This window comes from Phyllostomus hastatus, unplaced genomic scaffold (assembly GCF_019186645.2).
Source record: "Phyllostomus hastatus isolate PE091 unplaced genomic scaffold, TTU_PhHast_1.1 phas_scaffold_21, whole genome shotgun sequence".
NCBI lineage: Eukaryota > Metazoa > Chordata > Mammalia > Chiroptera > Phyllostomidae > Phyllostomus > Phyllostomus hastatus.
The window spans coordinates 41314550-41337782 of NW_025334017.1; the positions used below are offsets into that span (position 1 = coordinate 41314550).

The 23233-nt window shown below is 53.2% G+C and overlaps 1 long non-coding RNA gene across 4 annotated transcripts in view; it reads left to right on the top strand.

Annotated features, from left to right (window-relative positions):
• The window catches only part of LOC123833226, a 152925-nt gene that overhangs the window by 22481 nt on the left and 107211 nt on the right, over window positions 1–23233 (top strand). The window contains exon 2 of one of the 4 annotated variants that reach the window (XR_006788188.1): window positions 6180–6235. The exons of 2 other annotated variants lie outside the window; for them this stretch is intronic. This is a non-coding gene — a long non-coding RNA (uncharacterized LOC123833226). Of the gene's footprint in view, window positions 1–6179; window positions 6236–14127; window positions 14251–23233 lie in introns of those variants that run through there. One more of the 4 variants, XR_006788190.1, reaches the window with a different exon arrangement.

Here is a 23233-nt window from a genome sequence, read left to right on the forward strand (position 1 = left end):
AAAATAGCCATATTGATCCCAATGTGGGATCAGTTTGTGGGGGTGGTCAAGGGGGTGTGGTATGTCTTCTCAGTTTTTGGATTGTCCACTTTATTGGAGAGAAAACTGTGCCTAAGAAGTCCCAGTGCTGCCCTGGCTGGTGTGGGTCAGTTGATAGGAGTGTCGTCCCATGGATCCAGAGGTTGCCAGTTCGATTCCCGGGCACATGCCAGGACTGCAGGTTCCGTTCCCAGTCGGCTGGCGCAGGTACAAACCGCGCAACCGATTGATGTTTCTCTCCCATATTGCTGTTTCTCACCCTCTTTTTTCTCTCTTCTCTCTAAGACAAATAAATACATTCTTAAAAAAAAAAGTTTCAGTGTTTTCTGGTCATTCCCACGTGGGCACATGTCAGCAGAACCCAGCAGAGCTAGCCAGCTGCCTCCTCTTCGTTCTCAAAGTGAACCTCAGGCCAAGGGCTTCTTACTGTTGCTCTAGTTCCTCGTCACAGAGGAAGGGAACAGGGGCCCAGAGCAGTGTGTGACGTTCGAGATTCTCTGTAGGATTCTGGGAGGTAGGACGTCTTATTGATAAAGACAACCACCTCCACCCCCGCAACAGTAATAACAGAAGAATACGCGGCAGCACCCACGAAGTGGGGGCCTTGGATTTTTCTCCTCTGGGACAGTGGAGCCTGGTGGCTCCTCCTCTTTTCCGCAGGGCAGCCGAGTCCTGCGGTGTTTGCATTTCTCCTTGGCCAGGGGTGCATGTTGAAATTTAAATGATAAAGCAAACAAGCCCTGTTTTCATGGAAGCTTTAGAAAACTTGGGTGAAACCTATCCACGCGGTGGCTTTGGGAGCCAAGATAGGCCCAGTCTCCCGTTTAGCCCGGGGAGAGAGGGACATTCAGGACAGTCCCTCCGCAGAGAGTGAATGGCCGCATTCATCCTGATTGAGCGCAGGGAATTAGCGAAAGGATGATGCATGTGCTACCAGACTCACCCTTTTATGTAGGCGCTTGTGGCCAATTTGTCTTCGCCCAAAATGGAAAGCTGACAAGATGGGCTATTTTTTTTCCTGTTAAAAATAATTACACACCAGATGCCATTCCAAGTTTCTGTGCCTCAACCGGTTAAAAGATTTTTTGGATCTTTTGCCCAGAATGCCTGTTCAGAAGGTGAGCTCGTTAGCATCGGAGCCAAGTATAATAACGATGATTCAGGTCAGGGACTACAAAGGGCTCTGTGATGAGTAAAAAATAATTATTGCATATAATGAAACCTTTTAAATATACATATATAGGAGACGGAGGGGGTGGTCCCCGCAGAAAAATAAAATTGTGTTGCAGCCGCGGAATTAAGCCTCCTCCTGCATTTAAGTTTGTTCTCAGAAGTGGTTGGTAGCCAATTGCTCTCCCCCTGGTAACCAGGGCCTCCCAGAACCCACCCCTTTGAGGAGAAGAGCTGCCAGAGGCCTTTTAAGCTAGCAAGGCTTTCAGGTGTTGTTTCTCAGGCCTCCTTTTTTTTTTTTTCTTTTAAAAAAAGTTTTGCATTCATTCTATAAAAAGAGGGTGACCGCTCAGCCCGACGTAAAGAGCTCTCCTTCTGGAGTCCGACTAGGTTTGGATCTCAGCTTTGCCGCTCACGAGCTGTGTGAACTTGAGCCAAGGTCATCTGTTACCCATCTGTAGGGCGAGAGCAAGAACTCACCGTTTGTAGGGTTGGGGCACGGCCTGGGGAGCATATTTATAAGATGCTGTATTCGTTTTCCCAGGGCTGCCCTACCCAATTGGCGTGAACCCGGTGGCTTACAGCCACTGATATTTATTCTGTCCAGTTCCAGAGGCTAGGCGTTGGGGATCAAGGTGTCGGCAGGCCACGCCCTCTCCAAGGGCTCTAGGGAAGACTTGTTCCTTCTCTCTTCCAGCTCCTGGTGGTTGCTGGGTGTTCTTGGCATTCCTTGGCTTGGAGTTGCATCATTCTGGTTTCTGCCTCTCTCGTCACGGGGTCTTCTCCCTGTGTCATCTCCGAGAAGGACACCAGTCCCTGGATTTCGGACCTGCCCTACTCCAGTGTGACCTCGTCCTAACAAATAGGTCTGCAAAGACCCTATTTCCAAAATGGGTCACATTCTGGGACTCTGGGGACGCATAGATTTTGGGGGGGGGACATTATTCACCCTAGTACGGATGCTACTAATATGTAGTATATTATTATAGGTAATGTCCCAGCCGATGGCAGCATTTAGTGTTTTTATGATTGTCATGTATCGGAGGTATGGAGAGACATGTCTCAGATACGATGGGAACGAGACTGGCTGTTTGAGGAACAGAAGGAGGGCCAGAAGGCAGAGGGTGAGTGGGGTGGGGGTGGGGTTTGGGTTGGGGGTTGGAGAGCAGGCAGCATGGGACGGAGCAGCTGGCTGTGGAGAGGGGTGGCTGTGGGGAGACCATAGTGCTTTATTACAAGTGCGAGCAACAGTGCCCAGGTTGGGGTGGTGGCCAAGCAAGCGGAGAGAAGGTGCGTTGTAGGTTCTGTGATTCCTCGTTTGTCCTCCCGGCCACTTTGGACCCACGTCTCTGCTCTGCTGTGTCACCTTGGATGATGAGGGTCGCTTAGGTGGAGGGGAATAAGGAGAAAATGGAATGCCCCAGAGTTTGTGAGATAAGGCTGACCCCAGTACCTGTGAAACGCATTGTTCTTTGTGCTGCCCACACACAAGTCCTGGCTCTGCTGTTTGCTAGTTACATGCAGTTCCCTGGGCCCCACAGGGGACAGATGGGCTAGGGCCACAGGGATTGTTGAAGGATGCGTCAGGCTCCTCAGGCCGGTGTTGGTCAATAGCAGGCATTCCGTAATCCTTTCTGCCTCAGGCCAGTCCTGCCCCAGGACTCAGCAGGATGGCCTACGGTCTTCTGAATGGGTTTGGGAGCCCCTCCTCCCCCCTGACCTCCCCTCTGGCCCCCCAGAGGCTGGCAGGTTGGCCGCACCCACGGTGAGTGGGCATTAACCCCACTGGCAGTTCTTTTCTAGAAACTATACCTGGTAGATCTCAGTATCTTGGTAGCAGTGGTTTGGACCTCCTGGTCCCCAGAGGGATCTGGAGGCAGTTTCCAGAGGACACATTTTTGTGTCAGTTAATATTATCAGTTATCTAGTCTATTGCCTCTCCTACTTTAGTGCCTGTCAGCGGAAGCCTTGTTAGAACCCAGGTGTCCGGCCCCACACCCAGAGCTCCAGGGTGCGGCATGAGAAATGTGTCTCTAGCAAGGTCACAGGGGACACCAAAGGTAAGAGCCCATGTCTCATTTTGAGTTCCATAGTCTGATCCACTCCCCATCCAGAGTTCCCTCCTCTCTGCCTCCCATGCCACCACCCCAGTGTAGGCCACCATTGTTCTCCACTGCCCATACGCAGCATCTGCCTAACTGTCCCTCTGCCTGAGCTGCAGCCCCCGCACGACCCACTCTACCTACAGACGTTAACTGGCAGGGTCCTAGAACATCGCCTGCTTCCACCCTTCCCAAGGGTGGGCCGCTCCCCACTCTTAGGAAACCCTGAGCAGCCTGGCCCCTGCCTGTCTCCCAGCCTCATCAAGTCGCCCTCCCACCCAGGCCCCTGGTCTTTGGTTAGTTCCCGGATGCCCTACTCTACATGCCACAGGGCCTTTGCACTTGCTGCCCTGCCCCCAGAACACTGTTGCCCCAGCACTATGGTTCCTCCTCATCCCAACTTCCATCACCTCCTCGGACAACCCCATCTGATAGGCCCCTTCCCCGACCTCCAGGACTTGGAATCACTGGCCACTGTTGATTCCCAATGAGGCACTGATCATGGTCTGTAAAAATATTATTGTGTATTTCGCTTCTTGTTTTTGGTACGGCTCTTCCCCTAGAGGATAAAAGTTGTGACTTTGTTATTCCTGCTCTTTGTGTTGTCTGACACTTAGTGGGGGGTTAATAAGTATTCTTGAGGGAGTGAAAAATAAGTGGATGCTCAAATACAGACTACAGAGGGTTGGGTCAAGGCTGAACCACATAGTGCACATTTTTGAGTGACTGCGACGGACATTTTACCATTGAAGTATTGTTTTTCGAACACCGGAAATTAGGGAGTTTAGAAACTTCATACTGGCTTTAGGAGCCATTGCTCTTGGAATTTGGACTTTTTTTTTTTACCAATTCCCTTGATTTATTGGTTTTAGGAGGCAGTGGGTATGTTTAGCATGTATTATTCCTGAATAATTTCCTGGGTTATCCATGTCAAAGAGTTTGTTTTATTAAAGGAAAAGAGCAGTAGTATTGACTGAGCCCCTTGGTGTGTGAGCCAGAAATGGTTGTTCCTTCCTCTTCTGATAGAGCGATCCGCTGGGGAGGGGGAGTACAGCCTCCGGCTTCACAGAAGAGGGGGGCTCAGGGCGGGGACTTGATCCGGCCCAAATTCAAACCCTGCCCCAGCACTTACCACCTTGGTGGCCAGATAGGGTGGGTCCGTTTATTGCTTCCTTGACTTAGTTTGTTTTGGATATTTTGTGGCTAGTTGATGTGTTTTGAAAGGGGTGTGGCTGTTTATGAATTTAAAAAATATGTATGTACATGCACTATAAATTTAATTCCATCCGGCATCTCAATTTGCTGGAGGGTAGTTCTTTCCGAAGCTTTTGTCCTGGGAGGCTGTAGGCAGATGCCGGTAACGTGACCCACATTCTGAACGTGTTGAGAACGTGTCGCTTGCAGGTTTGTCGTCTGGAGGACTGTGGGAGAGCGGAAGCACGTGACTCGGCTCCAGCCGTACGGGGTCAAGGGGAGGTTGAGGAGGTTAAAGGGGTTCAAATATGGTGACAGAAGGAGACTCAACTTTGGGTGGTGAACACACAGTGCAATATGCAGGTGATGTAGTATAGAACTGTACCACTGCAACTTATATAATCTTGTTAACTATTATATCACCCCGATACATATAATTTAGAAAAAGTGGGGTCGGGAAAGATCTGACTTGTGTAATAGTCATAGTAATAGCTTGTGTTTATTGAGATTTACTAACTGCCACACACTGTTCTAAGTGCTTTCCATCAGTTGACTCACTTCATCCCCATAATAGCCCTACGTTCTGAGTACTTTTACTACCATCCCTGTGTTACAGATGAAGAGGCCGAGGCACAGAGCAGCTGACTAACTCTGACCAAGATCACCCAGATAATAAATAAAAGGCAGAGCTGGGATTTGAACCCAGGGACTGAGGCTACCTAGGCTGGGAGCTTAAATGCTTGGTTACTATGCCAAGGATTGGCTGCTTTTCTTACAGGTGTCATGAACAGGCTCTGAAGGTTAAGTGCAAAGATAGGTTCGGTCATTTGTTCAAGGAATATTCCTGAGCGTCTTAACGGTTTGTCAGACACTGTGCTGGGTGAGGGGGTTAAAAGAGAAATACGAAGGGACTCCTATAACAGGCTGCTCCCCTTCCTGTGGGAGGGGACATGGTCTTTTCTGTTAAAACGAGGCCAGGCCATGGGATGTGCCCTGGCCAGTGAATTGTGCGCAGAGGCGTGTCTCTTTCTGGTGGGAGCTTTAAGCTCAGCACAGCATGGTTTCCCCGCAGCTGCACAGCAGGTCGCGGGGGGTCCAGGTGGCAGCTGCTCCTTGAGGATGCGGAGGATGGGGCTGAGCAGAACCCCCAGGGCACCCTCCATGGATGGACATGTAGCGCAAGTGAGAATTAAACCTGGAGCAATGTGCTCCACAAATGGTTTTATAGTGGGACTGTAATGGGGCCAAACGTTAAGTTCCTGAAATTCTGGCATTTATTTAACACCACACAGGTATACAACGCTGTCACCTTCATCTAATACCAACGTGCTTTCAATCGCAACGTCTCCTGTGTACACAGATGGGCGACACCTCCCAGGAGAGACAAGTTATCTTTTTCTTTAAAAAGCAAGTTTCTCAAAGTCATGAACTATACACCCAAAAGGATACAGAAACAGGTTCTGAGGGATGACCAAATGCCCTAACAACATACATGTGCTATTAAAAATGATGCATCGTAAACTCACCCCAGCATTTGCTCTTCAGAGACATAATGATAGCTTCCCTTTTTTCCCTTCGTGCATTTTTGCTTTGTGCCTGGCTTTTTTACATGCAGACTATTGAGTCTTCATGGTGGCCCTGGAAAAACTAAGGATGATTCTTTCCGCTTTACAGATAAGGAAACTGAAGCCTCAGAGATATCCAGTACTAAGCCCAAGGTCACGCAGCTGGTGAGTAGCTAAGCAGGGGTGTGACCCCAGACGGTCACGTTGCCTCCCGGTCATCATTTCAAGCCAGCACAGGGGACAGAGTTTCCAAAGGTCCCACTCGCAGTCACATGACCACCCATGTTTATTTGCAAACATCTGATGTCAGCTGGCTCCTGGAGGTGCAGGTGGCCTGAGAGAGTAGGATTGTACGTGCAGACGCCAGGAAGGCTCTTACAGTCAGGCGGGGTGAGTGTTTGCACTCAGCTAGCTCACCTACGGCAACATTTAGGCTCCAGGTAGGACACGGACCCTCCGAGGCAGGGTGGGTCTGGGCAGGCCCGAACTGGAAGATGCTCTTTTGCAGGGGGCTGGTGTGTTGTTGTGCTGGCCACTGCACATTCCCAGCATCTAGAAGAGAACCTGGCTTGCGGTGGGCACTCAGTGAGTGCTCGCTGGTCCTGTGATGGCCATAGCTGTTGAGCTCTATCTTCTAAACGTCTGTTAACAAGTTTATGCAACAAGTTTATGCAGAGCACTCATGTGGCCTTGCCCTAGGCTCTGGGAACGTAACAGCAAGCAAAACAACATTTGTGCTTTGATGGAGCTTCAGTCTGGAGGGGGAGGGAGTTAGAGTATGTGAGGGGGTAGTTGGTATTGGGAAGAAAAATGAGACAGAGAGCGGTCTTGCTGGGGGCAGGGGCTTGGAGATGTGGGTGAAGTTGAGGAAGGAGCCAGGCAGTGTGGCTGGGAGGGCAGAGGGCAGGAGATACCCAGGCCAGTCACGAAGGGCTTGGATGTGTCAGGGTCCCAGTGGCTCCGCTGAGGAGGGTATAATGAAGGGGCCGTGGACAGAGGTGTGGGAGGGTGAAGGAACCAACATGGGGCACCATGCAAGTCCAACCTTGGGGCCCTGGGGGGTGGGGTGCAGAGAAAGGGCTACTTGGCGGGGCTGTGGTGTGGAGGGACCCAGCCCCTGCTGCCTGGAGAGAGTCCCACAATTCTCACCCTGACCTCTTCCTCCCTTTGCACTCTGACCTGCTGCCGGCGCCTCCCCTAGGCTGAGCTCAGCGGACAGCCAGTGCATCAGGGGCCACTGATGGAGCCCCTGGGTGTCTAAGCCGGGTGCAGAGTGGGGTGGGGAGGGGCAGAGCTGGGACTGGAGTTGGTGGGAGGGGGGTACCAGGAGAAGAGCCCCGAGAGTGAGGAGGTTCACGTGGCAGGACGGGGGTGAAAGGTGAGGCGGGGGCAGGTGGCGAGGCCTGAGGGGCGAAGGGTCCACACCCCATGTGGCCTTCGGGCTTCATGGGGAAGGAAGCGGGAAGCTAGGGGGAGGGTTGGGGAAGATGGCTTTAAACAAAGACGCTCCCGTCAGGATAACAGCTTTCTGTACAGTGGGCGTGTTCAGAGTCCCCTTAAGATTCGTGCTGAGACCCCAAAGCCAACCCCAGGAGAGGAAAAGGCCCTTCTCCCCCAGCCCTCTCTGGAGGAGGCCTGCGCCCGGTCTACGTGCCATGGGCCTGCCAGCCCTAAATGACAGGAAAGAGAAAGGAGCAGTGCGTCTCAAAAGAGGATATTCTGGAACTCTTGATAATCAGATCCCATTGTAAAGTCCCGCTTTGAGTTACGGCGCTGGGATATTTGTTCCAGTGGAAAACTTTTACAGACTGTCCCTGGTGAGCCCTGGATCCTGTTTGGACCTCAGAAGGCCTTAAAATAGTGCGGGATGCCGAAAGACAGGCTCCGCCGAAGGGGCAAAGGTCGTGGGCTCCCTGCGCCGGCCACACCTGGGTGGGACAGCCCTGGCCTGGCAGAGCAGGGCACACAAAGGCTTTCTCATCTGGTTGCGTTCCCCAAAGCGGTTGGCAGCGAACTGGTCCCACCCAGCCAGGACATGAAACGTCATCCTCTCAGGCCAGACTGTGAGCTGGTTCTCCCAGGACGCCCAGGGGCAGGGGGCACACTGGTGGGTTCTGGGTCCATGTGGAGTGTTGTAGCAAGTGAGGAGCAGGGCTGGGGCTCAGACAACGTGCGGTTCTGTCCGGTTGTACCCTTGTGACCGAGGAGGCTGGAAACACTTTGGAGGCAGGAGTCCTCTTTTTCACCTTGGTCTCCCCCAAAGCTCGCTCTGGGAACGGATGGTTTGGGGCAAACTGCTTCACACCCCTCAGCCCCAGTCTGCACTGCTGTGAAATGGGGATGATATCCATCAGAGAGCTGTTGGTGGTGAGGCAAGGTGCCTGGCACAAAGCATATGCTCAGTAAATTCCATTTTCACTCAGAATTAGAGCTTACCCATTTCACTGACCAGGCAGGTACTACCGGCCCCATTTGATAGGAGGTCAGAATTGAAGGCAAGAGACTAAACACTGTGCCTGAGGTGGGATTGTGGGGGATCCAGACCTAGTCTTTCAGACCCTGAGTGCTCCATGGTGATAATGCACACCCATCGCCTGGCCGAAGCGACGTGTACTGCGTTTCTATTTGCAAAGGCACATCAGTGCATTTGTGTGTTTTTTCTATAAAGTGTATTAGTATTACTCGACTATCTATTCATTTATTTTTGTTCTATTATTTTATTTTTATTTGGAATTTGTAAAGTTGTTTGGCCCTTTAAACTTTTGTGGGAGATGCTCACGTTTACCTCCTTGGAATTTTATGCCTTTTCTATCACCTTTTCTCCATTCTGGGGGTTTAGGACGAAAGCTGAAGAGCTGTTTGGTCCTCTGGTGGGACTCTGTGCGGAGTCCGCTCACGCCCCACTCCTGAAGAAGTTCTGGACTCTTTGCGGGACGGCAGGGTCTCTGAGGCACAGTGTGCGGGTCCCAGCCCCAGCCCCCCAGAAAGTCACCTGCCCCCTGCTTCCAGAGAGGTCCCAGCGGGGCCTGCAGAGACCTGCGTGCATGAGCGGCCCCCTCATCTTGCTGCAGATGACATCTGGTTTGTCCTCCAGCTGATTCATCAATCTTAGGACAGCAGGGTCTTGAGCCCTCCTGCTCGGTCACCAGCAAGTCATGGAACCCCTCAGTCCTCCACTGGGTATGGAGCAGAGCTGGACGAGGTGGCCTGCTCAGTTCCAGCAAGCATCAGAGGGCGAGAGGGCCAGGTTAGGATCCTCTCTCTGGAACCTTCTGACATCTGCAAGTCCCCGAGTGAGAAACCCAGCTTCCTGGTCTGCAGCCGTGGCAGGTGGGACCCTGCCCACCACTCAGGGTTGCTGTCAGGATGAAAACAGGAGATGTGGTTGGAAGGGTCTGACACAGGCCAGCTGTTGTTTTAAATCAAACAATTTGTGAGTGACACTTGCTCTCCTATATGAGGCTGGAATCCTCGTCTTTTGGGCAGACTAGGTGCTCATGTGGAACGTGGTCCGGGTTCCTTAACGGAAGCCCTGTTTTCCCCAGAGCACTGCCCCTCGGGCCACGTCTTCTGAAGCTGCTAAACGCAGGCAGGGGGCTCTTGATACTCTTCATGGGTCGTTTGGGGGAGCTTCCTAGCCTCTGAATTATTGATGCATGTCGACATTATGAAAAGGCTCTATTTGCATTAGTTAGCTGAATTCGGTGCCCCCGTGAATAAGAAAGCTGCCCAGGGAAAGCAGTCCTGCTTGCAGCCTCATGCTGCGTCTGAAATAATAAGTGTGGAGTCGCGGGGGGAGAACTGAGACTGCTCTTTGGTGCTTACGCTGCACATATGGCTTGTTTCCCTCTCTCCCTTGCCCACCAGGCCTTCCACACTGAGCTCTCCTCCCATGCTTCTACAAGCCTTGTGGCCCTCCCGCAACCTGTAATTCCCTTTGGTTCTTAAAGATGCAACTCAGTTGTCACCTCCTCCAGGAAGTCCTCCTAGTCATTCTCATCCTCTTGCATCAGAGTCTCTGCCTCGTCCACTAGCCTGAACTTCTTGGGGATGAACCTGTGTTTTAATATGCAGCTCACTGCCTGGAACAGTGCCTGGAACCTAGCAGGTGCTCTCTTGGTGTGGGGTGTTGGTCGCAGCAGTGGGGAGGGTTTCTTAAAGGAGGTGGAATTAGAATTGATGAGAGTGTCGGGGAGCATATTGTTGGGAGGGATGGCAGCAGGGAGGCCAAAAGTAAAGGCTTCGTTGTGGATGCTGAGCTGGATCGTTTCTTTGCAGCTGATGGTCAGAGTGAGGGCTGGTGGGAACCGAGCTTGGGGAGGTGTATAAGGCTGGCCCTACTGACCCATGAGTGGCCTCAGCGAAGAGTGTGGTTTTGAGTCTCAAGGGAAAAGAGAGACCCTCAGGACTTTTGAGCAGGCAGGCGTCAAGACAAGATTACCTGTTCAGTGGGCTGGCTGGGTTAGAATTGAGAGGGTGAGAGCGGGAAGGTGGAGGAGGTTTAGAAGCATTTGAGAACCTAGCCCAGGTAGAAGTGCTGGCAGGGAGGGGAGCAGAGGCACAAAGGTACCAAGTCTACAAATTCAAGAGCGTAGCTAGCCCTGGAACCTACGCACACACACATAGCCAGCTCAGTTTTGCCATCTGCCATATACTGGATGAGGTTATGCAAGTGGTGTGACCCTGAGCGCTCTGGAAGCTGGCAGGAGCACAGATCCTACATCAGATATACAGATGTGCTGTGCAGGTTATCGCTGGTCTTGGGAAGAATTCTCAGTAGACCTGAGCTGTTTGCAGAATAGAATGTTCCATTTCCCCATCCACAGCCTCCAGGCCTGGCAGAGATGCAAGAGATTTCCAAAGTGGACATGTTTTTTTGCACCAGCGCTTCTCAGTCCAGAATAAAACTTGAGGAAAGGTCACACTCCTGTTTGTGGAAGCTGCTTCACCTTCCCATCCAACCCGAGCTTCTGAAAAGCCCAGTTCTCTCTGGGAGCCCGGGCAGGGCTGCCCTGGACCCCCATCAGCCTCGGGGCCAGTGGTCTTTTTATTTTAGAGGTTTCCAGGAAAATCACCCACCTAGAAGCCATTGTTCTGTACACACCTTTGACTCCACTCAGGACTGAGAAGCATGCTTGTAGAGGTTCTTCAGGTGATTTGAAGCTTGAAGAACTAGTGAACTAAATGGTCACAAAAGCAAACAAAGCCCTGACCGATGTGGCTCACTTGGTTGGGTATCCACCTGCAAAGCCAAAGGTTGCCAGTTCTATTCCCAGTCAGGGCACTGCCTGGGTTGCGGCTTTGGTCCCAGATCAGAGCACATATGAGAGGCAGCTGATGGATGTTTCTCTCACACAGCAGTGTTTCTCTCCCTCTCTTTCCCCCTCCCCCTCTCTCTCAAAATAAATAAATAAAATCTTTAAAAAACCAAAGTAACTGGCCTCAAAATGTCTGTGGAAGCCCTGGCTGGGTGGCTCAGTTAATTGCAGCATCATCCCCTACACCAAAGTTTCAAGTTCGAAACCCGGTCACGGTGAATACCTAGGTTGCAGGTTCAACCCCAGGTCAGGGCATGTACAGAAAGAAACCAATCGAAGTGGCAGGGTTTTCCTCTTTATTTTTTTAAAATTATTTTTTAAAGAATTTTATTTATTTATTTTTATCTTTATAGAGGGGGAGGGAGAGAAACATCCATGTGCGGTTGCCTCTTGTGTGCCCCCCACTGGGGACCTGGCCTACAACCCAGACACCTGCCCTAGACTAGGAATTCAGCCGGTCACCCTTTTGATTCTCAGGCCGGCATTCCATCCACCGAACCACACCAGCCAGGGCTTCTCTTTCTTTAAAATCGGTACATATATCCTCGGGGGAGGACTCAAAAAAAATTGTCTGTGGAATGTCAGGAAAGAAAGTGAGATTGGGAAGTTCCCCTCTCCGAGGGGCGATCCAGCCCTGTGGCTTGGTGTTCGAGGCCTTGGTTGGCACCCCTGCCCTGCTGCCTCTGGTCTCACCTGCCCTTTAAGGAGACCCCACAGTGTTCTGTTCCCACGGGTCTGCTTGGAACCTGGGCCTCTGTGCGGCCGCTTCCCCGTGAGCTCCTCCCCGCCCCTCTGCCCACGTTGCAGGTAGTACTCAGAGGCTGTGGCGGAGTCCCACCTTCTGGACGTGACTCCTTTGCTGTGCCTCTAGCCACAGCCGAGCCTTTCCTTTCTAGAATAGTTCCAATGCTTTTCTTTTTTATTTTAATTTTCGATTGCAGTTGACATTGGGTATCGTATTAGTTTCAGGTCTACAGCATAGTGTTTAGACATTTTTATAACTTATGAAGTGCTCCCCCGATAAGTCTAATACCCACCCAGTACCATACATGGTTATTACAATATTATTATTATCATTTAATTTATTGATTTTAGTCAGATAGAGAGAAGCACCAGTTTGTTGTTCTGCTTCTTTACGTGTTCATTGACTGATTGTTGTATGTGCCCCGACCAGTGATGGAACCTGCAACCTTAGTGTCTCGGGACAGCGCTCTAACCGACTGAGCTACCTTGCCAGGGCCAGTAAAATTACTGACGATTTTCCCCAGGCTGCAGGTCACATTCCCCTGACTGTGTTATATCTGCCAGCGTGGACTTCTGAATCCCTTCGTCTTTTTAGCACGTTCCCCCACCCCCCTCAGAGGGTTCACGCTCTCACCCATGCGTCCTCACTGCGAGCTTCCTCCGGCTGCTGCTCCCCTCCCGTGACCCGAGCCCCATGTGTGCGGGCAGTGCGCCCAGGGCCCAGACCACGGCCCAGGGGGAAGCTAATGTACATGCATCAAGTAGCTCTCCGCGCTGTGACGGCAGTCCATAGGAAAGGAATCCCGGATGGCCCTTACATATAAGGCGATCGACCCACTCAAAAAGAGAAAAACACAGATCAGAAATGCCACTCTTTCCTGGGAAGATCATGTGCTGTGCAAGTTGGCGATGTACTTTGTTGTTGGCACAGCTGTGGGAGAACATGTGTTTTTTTTTTAATATTGAACCAATGATTTTTTTTAAAAGATTTTATTTATTTATTTTGAGAGAGAGAGAGAGAGAGAGAGAAACATCAATGTGCAGTTGCTGGGGGCCATGGCCTGCAACCCAGGCATGTGCCCTGACTGGGAATCGAACCTGCAACACTTTGGTTTGCAGCCCGTGCTCAATCCACTGAGCTGCGCCAGCCAGGGGGAAATATGTTTTGAGGGGAATGCGAGTTGGCACAGAGTTTCGGGAAGATACGCGGCCTTCTCTGTCTACACCGTAGACACACGTGCCCTTGACCCAGCAATGTCACGCCGAGGTATCTTCCCCACCTGCAGGCACGTGTGTGAAGCGAACGATGCACAAGGTCAGTCACAGCGGTGTCTCCACAGCAGTGAGAGGTTTGGGGCAAATCCATCACCTGTGGGTCGCAGGCTGGCTCAGGCAGTGGGGGCCCCTCCTCGTCCAGTGGACCAGACGTGGGAAAGAAGAAGGAATTTCTGTGTGCGTGACAGCGGCAGGTGTCGACACATAGTGAGAGAAAAGCAAAGTGTAGACTAGTGAGTATGGCATGTCACCTTTTGTGTGAGCAGTGTGCGCGTGTGGATGGGAGGAAGGGTTTGTATTTGCCCAAATTCTGGGGCACCAGGAACCAACACCCACGGTAACCGGTGTGTTGTGGGGAGACCAGGTGGAGGGGGGACGGGATGGGACAGACAGGTGACTGGATTGCGTGTCTCGGGGGACCATTTGAATGTTGAGTCACCGAGAATGTGTGACCTGTCACACATTTAATGTTTAAAAATCATGACCTTCTCATGATTAGACTGGGGTTATAGGTTTTGGGCAGGAAAACCACAGAGGTTAAGTGTCATTTTTGTCACATCGTATCAAGAGTGTGTACTAGCAACACGACTTGTTCAAATTCCAGCCAAGGGACATTTACAAAACACTGCATCAGCACCTTTCAAAGCCGGCAAGGCCACCAGATACAGGGAGAGCCTGAGAAACCGCCCCAGCCGAGGGGAGCCGGAGGAGACACAGCAACTCGGTGCAAGGTGGGATCCTGGGGCGGAGGAAGAAGGACATTCGGGAAGGACCAAGATAATCCGAGTCAAGTACAGGCTTCAGCTCATAATAATGTATCAACAGCAATGTATTATTTGTAAGGTATGTCCCAAACTAATATAAAACGATAACCGTAGGTGAAGTTGGGTGTATGTCGTGTGGGACTTCTCTGTGTTATAGTCATACTTTTTCTGTAATGTTTTTAATTAAAAAAGAGTAAGTTTATTTAAATATAAGTAGAAAAAGCTTTCGGCCTCATTTGGTTCTGCCAGTAGCCTAGGAGTTATTTCCGTCTTACAAATGAGAGAGAAGACTGAGGGTCGGAGAGGTCACGGATGGGCCCAGGGGCCTGCAGCGGGCACGTGGTGGGGGGACCCGGGTGTGGCACAGCTTGGCAGAGAGGGTGGCAGGAGGCAAGCATGGAGAGGCCCTCGGGGATGTTGCCGGGACGAGAGAAGGGGAGTGAAGTTCTAGCGCAGTGTGGGAGCGGGGGCCACTTTGCAGGGGGTAGGGTTGGAGACACAGCGGGGGGCTCAGGTCCGAGGGGCCCCTGTGGGCGATGCCGAGTTGCTAGAAAGGGCTGGCCACTGGTCTCATTTCCTGCACCAACCTGGCTGGCTGATTGGGTGGTTGCTGGGAGCTGCCCTGTCTCTGTAGCAGGTGTGTGGTCCCTAAGGAGGTTTCCAAGGACAAGGGCAGGGGAGCTGGAGAGCAGGTGGCTGATAACTTCTGGGACCTGGGGACGCTGGGGAGGTTTTAGCCCGGCAAAGCCGGGCCAAGGCTACAGCCACGCTGTTTTCTGCTCTTGGCCTTAGACCTCAGAAGACCTTTATACTCCGAGCGTCTCTGTAGTGGGGTCCAGGCAGTTTGGGATGGAGTGGGAGTACGCCACGGGTGGAAAGGCTCCTGGGACCCCCTGAGGCTGGAATCCTTGGAGTGGATTTAGGAGAAGGCAGAACTTGCATCCCGGCCCAGTTCTCAGAAGAAGGCCTTCGGGAAGTAGAGAGATTGGTTATCTGTCAGATAAAGGAGGAATCCTACAAAAACTTCCAGGGCCCTGCCTTCCCCAAGAGGCGCCTTTGTCATCAGCTCCAGGCTGCTCTGGCCAGGCAGGTCAAGGGGCTAGAGGAAGAAACAGGAACACCTGAAGATAAGAAGAGAGAAAAAAAGGCTCTGCGTGTCCTTGGGTGTGTGCCTGTGGACATGGGGGCCAGGGGCTCTCGCGGCTCTGTGGGTTCTCCGAGACTGCAGACCTCTCTGAAGGGCTGTCCAGCAAAGGCGTGCCTCCCCCCGCCCCCCCAAGAGAGCCTGATGGCCAGACGTCCGGTTTACAGAATAGATAACTGGGGAGTCGCCGTCTGGATTGAAAAGGAAACATTTGTCCAATAGACGTTTAATCTCTGTGGTTTCCCTGGTACAACGTCGGAAGCCTGCTTGGTGCTCAGGCCCATTGGAGGTGCATCTTTGTAAAGCTTTAGGGGACGGTGTGTCCCTGCCCCCTGGTTCAGGGACCCGGGGAAAGACCGCTAGCAGTAGAACCCAGCGACGTCACGTAGGTCACACAGCTCTGCAGTGTTTCCCAGGGCGCACGGCCGTGGCGCGCACCGGGGCAGAGCCGGCTTTGCAGATGTGGAGAACAGGCAGTTTGCCTGATCTTTGGGGAGCTCATGGCAGTTTTCGAAGCACGTGATCAGTGTCTGCACGTGGGATTGAGCAACGGAACACCCATGACTGCATTTTGTCCTTTGGTCTCTTGTGTAGACTCTCACCAGGGTGGCTGGGGGCGGGGCGGGGGGGTGCGTGGGAGTGGGGGGGTGGTCATAGTCCTTTTTTCTTAAATTAAGGAAATGCTGTTACAGAGAATGGGATAGTAAGACAAGAATGCAGAAGAAATCAAGATGATTCCAAGAACAAGCGGGGAAATCTCTTCTAAATTTTAAATACACAACTCCTATTGGGGTGGGAGGTGAATAAGGGCGTTGAGAACAATTTGCTGACTAACTTGTCCCGGTCGCCTCCTCTGTATGTGCGGGTGTCGAGGGCGTGTTTGGGGGTGGGCACCCTGCTGTGGTGGATTCCCCCCTTTCTTTGGGGCACGCTGTGGTTGTGTGGAAGAGGGAGGCCCACGGAGCTGGGCAGCCCGCCACTGCGAATCCAAACTCGGTTCCCAGCTGTGTGACCTGGTTTCCGAGCCCCTTCAGACCTCATCCTGGCCCTCGTCTGTTCACCAGACGGGGGAGAGAGTACGTACCTAAAGGCTTCTGGTTGGAATCAGGTGAGGTGATGTACGCAGATGCCGTACCTGACGCGTGACAGGCATTCCGTCCATGGTGGTCTGATTCAGAGCAGATCGCCTCTCTGGACCTGACCTTTCCCGTCTCTCGTGAAAGGACTCAGGCCTGGGAGTGAAGGTCAGGAGTCGTTCCTCCTCAGCCTTGTAGGAGGGTGAATTCGGACCAGGGTCAGGAGGCAGAGAGATTCCCTTCACCCCGAGTCAGGCGATTAGGCGTTCTGGACCACGGTGTCTGCATGCAGCGGTGTGGTCAGGCACAGGGGGCTTCGTGGGCTTGTGGTGCTCTGTCCCCTGTGCTGCTGGGGACTGGCGTAACCAGAGGGGTCCATCCCATCCCTCCAGCCCGCATCCGCTGGGCCGTGATGAAGTCTACTCCTGCCCTCCTGCGTGGGAAGTTCTCCAAGTCTCCTGGGCGAGGGCTCATCTCGATCTCCAGGTGTAGCTCGCTCAGCCAGCGCTGTCCAAGGACTGCCTGGAGCGGGGCTCCCGTTTGGCCGACCATCTGGGGATTTGGGTTGCCCAGAGACCCAGGCTCCGAGGTATCAGGGAAGCAGCCCTGATTTCTGGCTTTATAATTCTTGGGGCTGAGTCACGGCGGTAATTGCTGTGACGAAGTGTGTTTACTTTGTGTGCATGCTGTCCCATGCGGAAGCCTCGGTGACTGCAGCCGGCGGAGCGCGGATCTGTAGCTTCTGGCAGGGCTGGGAGACAGCACGGAACCGCAGCGCATGAACTGCGTTGTGTCGCAAGGGGCCGGGAGCCCAGCGGCCCGTGGGAGAGACACTCAGGCATGAGTAACCACAGGGCCCTTGGACAAGTCATCTGGATTCTGCTCTGCCCCTGGTTCCCTCGCTTGGGAGGTTTGGGACAGACAGTCAGTGACGGTTCGTGGTTCTCGAATGGGCTCTGGTGCCAGCCTGCCTGGTTTGGAGTCCCGCCGTGTGATCTTTAGTATGACAGCAACTCCCCCCGGCCTCCGTGTGCTCATTTGTGACATAGGGAATCCCAGCAGTGCCTGTCTGAAAGGGCGGGAGTGTTAAACACGTTCACATGTTGGTGACCAGTGCAGTGCCTGACCCTCAGCACGGCTGCTGTGAGGGTGAGAGGAGGCACGGTGAGTCCCTGGGGGCGCTGGTTGTGGCAGAGGCGCTCCGCAGGGGGGTGGCGTGGCCCTGGGAGCTGGGGAGGCCGTCGTGCAGGGCTCTCTGAACATGAATGGGAGAGGGAGAGGACAGATGGGGGGGAGAGGAAACGCAGAGGAAGAGGACCAGAAGAGAGGAATCCAGGGAGGGAGGGAGGGGCGAGGCGAAATGCAGACGAAGTCTCTGAATATCTATAGAGAAATTTGCCTCTCAGGCTCCTCCAGCCCCCCAGGGGTGCGCTGCTGCCCTGCCCTTTTCTGTCATTGCTCCTCCCCGGAGACCCCCCATGTTGGCATTCCGGCCATTTCCTGTGGGGGGGGGGGCTGCCCATTCTCCTCCCATCCCAGTCGCCCTCTGAGGCCTGACCTCACCCGAGGCCAGGAAGCAGGACTCCTGCTCCTGCCTGTTTACCCTGGCGCAGTGACAGATCTGTCACATGCCACAGCCAGGATGCCAGCCGCGTGAGTCGCCAGCAGTGGGCACAGGTGGGTGGGCGGGAGACATTCCTTCCGGCTGACTCGGTCCAGGCCTGCTTGGCACGGGACCCCCCGTTTCAGGAGGCAGTTCTCGGGTGCTCGCCTGCCTGGCCCTGTGCTGGGGTGCTGAGTCATTGCCCCGCAGTGTGGCCTCTGAGTCACCAGGGCAGCCCTGTCCTCCATAGGGAGCCCTTTGTGGGACCCTCCTGGGCCCGAATTGTCATTTGACCCTCTGCCACCGGCTACCCTGAGACCCCTTGTACCCTGATTATTTTATAGTCCTGTTCCAGTTTGGCCTTGTAGGGATCCCCTGGGTCCCTTTGAAATCCAGAATCCAAGTTTTTAACTCAAGTCAGGAGCTGGCTTAGAGGAAAGGAGCGTGGGCAGATTAAGCAAGCCGGGGCTGGAACAACCAGGCACGGTCCCAGGGGAACAGGGCTGGGTCTCCTGCCCTGCCAGGGCCACGGGAGGGACCCATAAACTTCCCATGTCTGGCGTATTTTGTGAGTGTCTTGAAATGACCTTGGAAACCCACCTCTGTTACTGTGAGGGAGCAGGTGCAGAAATAACCTCTGTGTGTTAACATGGGATGCTGTCCTTGCACCCATTTCACAGTTGAAGAAACTGAAGGTTTAGTCAGAGAAGACACTTGCTCGTAGTCACAGAGCCAGAAAGGGGCATGTCTGAGATTTAACCCCAGACCTCAGGTCACTATATTAGACTCTCAGATTCAGGTTTGTTTGTTTGTTTTCTTCATGCTCTCTCTTCCTTTTCTTTGTTCCTTCTCTCGGATGCCCCTTGGCTGCTGGAGTCTTCCCTAAGGAAGGCAGCTGTCAGCCCTGCAGGAAGCAGACTATTAAGAGCAGTCCTGCTGTGACGGGTGCATTGAGCCAGCTAGCCTGCTGAGCTCCAAGGGCCAGCCCGGGAGGTGGACCTCAGCCACAGGGACAGAGAAAGCAGCTGGAGGCCTGGGCAGTGAAGACCCCTGAGGGTTTGTGCCTGGGAGGTGCACTGGAGACGGGGCCTAGTGTGAGGAAATGGGGCAGTTGACCCCTTGGCGTGGTCTCCGTCCATTTCCCAGGATCCCACCCTCCCCAAGCGCCTCAAGGAGGCCCCGTGGCAGTTGGCTTTGATATTCCTGCTTATCCTGTTGTTCTTCTTTTAGAAAAGAGAGATGTGAAATATATCTTATGTCCACCTTTCTACCAAAAGTAGAAACCAGGGCTGTGTGTTTCTAGGAAGATAGGAGTGGCTACACCTCCTTTCTTGGAAGTGAAGAATTTCGTATGGTGTCCTGGTTGGCATAGCTCAGTGGATTGAGTGCGGGCTGTGAACCAAAGTGTCGCAGGTTTGATTCCCAGTCAGGGCACATGCCAGGGTTGCAGGCCATGACCCTCAGCAACCATACACTGATGTTTCTCCCTCTCTCTCTCTTTTTCCTTCCCTTCCCTCCCTAAAAAATAAATTAATTAATTAAAAAAAAAAAGAATTTCGTATGCCTGCTCTTGACTCTCGATGCAGAGCGAGGGACAGAGAGGGCTGTGATGGAGAAGGTGTGCGAGGCTTAGCTGGTGCGTGCGGTGACTCGGAAGCAGGGGTGGGTCTCTGTGGCGGACGCAGGCACTCTCCGTGTGCCGGGCCTGTGCTAAAGTGCTTCCTTGCAGTAACATAGTGACTCTTCAACAAAAACCTAACGGGGACTTGACTGTCATTATGCCACTTACCAGGTGAAGAAATGAGGGCTTAGAGACACACAGTCGCTTGTTCAAGGTCGTGTAGCTAGTGAGGGACAAGGCCAGCATGTAGGCCAAGAGTTTGGAGCCCCAGGACATGTGCTTTTAATTGTCCATGGGGAAAATTCCATCGCCCTCCAATAGCCCACCAAGCTCCCGCTGAGATGTGCTGGAGCTGCCACACACTTAATTTCATGCAAACCTCCCGTCCTGGTGTCGTCCCATTTGCCAGATGCAATGACTGAGGCTCATGAGTACGGTTTAGCCTAATACCGTCAGAGGGCACCTGCCCTATGTGTACATTGTGCTGGGTACGGGGATGCTGAGGTGCACATGACTCGTTGTAGACTCTTGGTGACATCGCCTAGAAGAGAAGGTAGTCCTTTTCCCTAGGGACTCTCAGTGAGTGAGAGACACACAGGGGTCGAGGTCCATTTTTTCAGACTTGAAGTTCGTTGCTTTTTTCCCATTGTGTTCCCTACTCTCCCACCCCTTGTATTGCTGGGTATACAGTGGGTGTTCCATAAATGCTTATCAAGTGAATCAGTGAGTGAATGAATGTTAAATCATGGTGTGTTTTCTATGATTGAAAATTTCGGTGCTTTGCGAATATGCCACGGATTGCACTGTATGGTGGACTCTGATGAAGTTAAGCTCCAGGTCGAGAAAAGAGGAAACGTGGGTTTGGATGGAAGAGACTGAGATAACAGAGTTTAACGTTCAGAGCCTTCTGAGGGCTGTCAGCCTATAGAAAGGTCTGATGGTTCTGAACTCAGTTATTATCTCGAGTGAGTAAAACTCCGGAAGGCTCCAGCTGCGCGCCAACGAGATGGCCGCGAGGTCTCCGTGTGGCCTGAGGTCACCTCCGGCAGCAGGTACAGGAGTGAAGGGAGGGGTGTTGAATCCCGGCAGCAAAGCCAGACGTTGAGGTGGGGTTTCCGGTTCTGGCTGAGAGTGTCAGGGCGGCCAGCCTTCTGTCGGGGGAGGATGGGGAGACCCAGGTTTCTAGGACTGTGGCTGGCCCAGGGAAGGCGGCCAGCACTGTTGTTTCCAATGAAACCTACCATCGAGCAGTGCCATGACCTGGCGCTCCTGTCACTTCTCTAGTTGCTACACCCGAAGGGTCATTTTTAGTGGCACTTAAATGAGAGGAAAACGGAGTATTTTTTTTTCCCCTCCCAATGTTGTTATGCTGTGCATACTAAGTGGGCTGTTTCATTTTGGATCATTTCAGTTGGTGGCTTGGCTCTCCAGCACCCCGACGGCATCCTTAGAACACAAGGAGTGGCCCAGGGTGGCTTCTTATTACAACGTGGAGGAAAGAGTTACAACCCACCTATACTGGATGGCCAGCTCCTGCCACGCAGGATGGCACAGGCTGTGCCCTGAAATGTAGGTTAAGCTGCTCGCTCCCAGCCACGCAGCGGCAGAGTCAGAATTTGGACTCCAGTCTCTGTCTTTCAAGCTTGCTTTCTTTGTACTGCTACCTTGGGCCGACTTCTCAATACCTGCAGGGCCAGCAGAGCGCAGGTCCTAGTGCAGAAGGAGCTGTGAAGTTGGCACAGAGAGGTCCACTGCTGGCCCACAGACTGTTCACGCAGGTCTGACTCCTGCTGGGTCCTGTTCGTCCTCTGTGTGCTTTCTCCCTGGGCTGCACACACATGAGGCAGTGCTGAATCCGGAGGAGTCAGTGCAAGGTCAGATCTGGGGTTGACCTTGGGCCTGCTAGTTGTTTCGCCTGCCCTAGCCTCAGTTCCTTTATCTGTAAAATGGACGTGGTGCCATCTGGGTCAAAGGTCATTGAGGAAGACTCTCATGTATGAAGGGCTTGGTAAGGGGAAGGCTTTCTTCCACTTTTGTCTTTGTCCCTACAAGCAGGGAGGTGCTGAGTCACGAGTCCTGAGGGGACATCGCTTTCTCTTCCCCCCACTTAAATGTGTCATTTCCCCGTCCTAAAGGCTGTATTTTCTGGGTGTGGTGAGCCCCAGGAAGAATGCTGCCGTCCAAGCTGGTTGGTGAAACTCTCCCTTTCAGGCGAGGCCCCGTGCCCGGCTGGCAGCTGCCAGCACTGACGAGAACTGGAGGTGCCTGAGGGACTGCAGGGAACAGTGTGTGTGGATCTGGGCAGGGCGACTTACTGGAACCTCCTCCGGGCCGCCCTGCGAAGGGGCCTGGTTGCCAGGAGAGGAGAAGAGGAGCAGGTTCTGGGGCTGGATGTTGGCGCTGCTGGAAGCAGGGCTCCTCCTGGCGGAATTGGTTCCCAGGTGTGGGCGCTGGGGTGCAGTATGGGACTGGGAACAGCTGCTCCCCAAGGGCACCTGCAGAGGGCAGGGAAACCCGGATTGGAGCATTTAGGGAACGGGTTTCTGGGAGTTCGGGAGCCGGGGCAGGGCCTTGGGGAGCAGCCCACCAGGGGGGTTGCCTGCTGACAGGTAGTCTCGGTAGGGAGGAGGAATCGATAATGACGTGCTAGCTCCTGAGGTTCAGTCTCCCGTTCATCACGTTGCCACGTGGCGGTTGCTTTCCCTCCTAATGTGGAGCTCTTCTCAAGGGCAGAGAAGCGCCTGGCAGGGGACCCTTCCTATTGAAATGTGTGCACAATGGCTGTCAAAGACCCACAGTCAAGATGTGAACTTTGGGGTGTCACCGTGGGCATCTCACACAGCCTCCTTTCTCCTCTGCCTGCCGCTGTTGTGTTGCCTGGGGGCTCCTTTACCTCACCTCTTCCTCGTGACTTCGCCACGTGATTTCCTTTCGCCCGTGCTTCTCTCTCCATCTGTCCCCCATCTGGACTTCTTTCCTCTGCTCCCTTCCATGCTTCCACACGTTCTTCTCCCAGCCGTCCTTCTGTGTTTCCCTGCACCCATCCGTCCTTCCACCCAACCAGCCTCCCACCCTACCAGCCTCCCACCCAGTAACTCTTCCATCTAAGCACGCTTTTATCTGGCCATTGTTTCATCCAGCCGTCTGATCGTCATTGCCGACCTGTGGTGCACTGGGCGCTGTGCTGGCTGTGGAGATGCACAGATAGATAAGTGCCAGCAAGGTCTCTGCTCTGAAGGAGTTCATATTCTGCTGCAAAGCCAAGCATGTAATTAAGTCGTGTTAGCACAGTTTACTGGGTGCTAGCATGCAAGTGTTAACAGGGCGCCCTGGAGCATGGAGGGGGCTGAGGGTTCATCTTGGGTGCCCCAGGGAATGTTTCACTGAAGAATTGCTTGAATTGAGTCTTGGAGGATCACTTGGAGTGTGAGGCCAGGGGCGACCAGGGAGAGGAGGTAGAGGTGAGCATGGAGATCCTGAGACCTTGAACTAGTAGGACTGGAAGGGGTCGATGGTCTGAGGCCAGAGGCCCCACTGCAGAAAACTCACTAAATCTTAGTGGCCTTGTCATCCCAGTGCTCAGCACGTAGTGTGTCCCCGGTCACGATCAGTTCGCTT